A 1,709-nucleotide genomic window follows, 5' to 3' on the forward strand; every position below is an offset into this window, starting at 1 on the left:
GGTTGCACCGGAAGCGTCCGGCTTTTAATAGCGTCCTCTGAGTTCTGTCCCGCCCACAGGTCCGCCCTGGTAGAGCGCCCGCCCCAGCGTCACGCGGCAGGCGGAAGTTCCGGTCCGGAAGAGCAGGAGGCTGCGCCCGCTTCCGGGGGGAGCGGAACACGGGGTGATCTGGGCGCCAACGGTGATGGGCAGCAGTGGACATCAGCTTCGACCTCCGAGGAGCTGTGCGCGAGCGCCTGACCCAGACCTCAACCTTAGCCTTCACCCCCACCCTGACCTCAGTTCATGCACCGGTCAAAGGAAGAGCCACGCCAGCAAAGTCTACACTGTACATGCTTTTTATTACAAGACCACGGAGCATAGGAGGAAAATTCATCATCTGGTAATTACACCTAAAGCACAAATAGTTGGGGGGAAAAAAGAATAAACAGATTCATTACATTATATGATTAAATCATTGACCCAATAGAAAATTTATATAATAAGGGCGGGGCCTAGTGGCTCACGCCTGTAATCCCAGCACTTTGGGAGGCCAAGGAGGGAGGATCAGGCGGTCAGGAGATCAAGACCATGCTGGCCAACATAGTGAAACCCCGTCTCCACTGAAAATACAAAAATTAGCCAGGCGTTGTGGTGGGTGTCTGTAATCCAAGCTACTCGGGAGGGTGTGGCAGGAGAATGGCATGAACCCGGGAGGTAGAGGTTGCAGTGAGCCGAGATCTCGACACTGCACTCCAGCCTGGTGACAACGCGAGACTCTGTCTCAACCAAAAAAAGAAAATTTATGTAATAAAGCCAGAAAAAAGTTGTAAATTATAGTTTACAGTAATTATTCATATTCAAGGCTGTACATCAATACATCCAACAACGTGGCCCCGAACATGAGTTCAATACAAATAATACATATATTAGAATTTAGGCCGGGCACAGTGGCTTATGCCTGTAAGCCCAACACTTTGGGAGGCCAAGGTGGGTGGATCACAAGGTCAGGAGTTCAACATCAGCCTGGCCAAGATGGTGAATCTCCGTCTCTACTAAAAATACAAACAATTAGCCGGGCGTGGTTGTGGGCGCTTGTAATCCGAGCTACTCAGAGGCTGAGGCAGAGAATTGCTTAAACCCAGGAGGCGGAGCTTGCAGTTAGCCGAGATCAGGCCACTGCACTGCAGCCTAGGCGACAGAGTGAGACTCCATCTCAAGAAAACAAAAAAGAATTTAAATAACAGGCTGAACTAGAGGCCAACAATAGCCAGCAAATAACCTTCTAGAAGATTAAAAACACAAAAGCGTATATCCTAATACCATTGTATTGTTTGTTTTCATAAGTTCTTTTAATTTTTCCTTTGCCTGGGCCGGGCGCGGTGGCTCACGCTTCTAATCCCAGCACTTTGGGAGGCCGAGGCGGGCGGATCACGGGGTCAGGAGATCGAGACCACAGTGAAACCCCGTCTCTACTAAAAATACAAAAAAAAACTAGCCAGCCGTGGTGGCGGGTGCCTGTAGTCCCAGCTACTCAGAGAGGCTGAGGCAGGAGAATGGCGTGAACCCGGGAGGCGGAGCTTGCAGTGAGCCGAGATCGCGCCACTGCACTCCAGCCTGGGTGACAGAGCGAGACTCCGGCCCCAAAAAAAAAAAAAATTTTTTTTTCCTTTGCCTGTACATCAGTTATAGCTACAGACCAGGTGGAGAATATTACCCACGTTCTGACT

The sequence above is a fragment of the Hylobates moloch genome, unplaced genomic scaffold, assembly GCF_009828535.3.
Source record: "Hylobates moloch isolate HMO894 unplaced genomic scaffold, HMol_V3 SCAFFOLD_23, whole genome shotgun sequence".
In the NCBI taxonomy this organism is placed as follows: Eukaryota; Metazoa; Chordata; class Mammalia; order Primates; family Hylobatidae; genus Hylobates; species Hylobates moloch.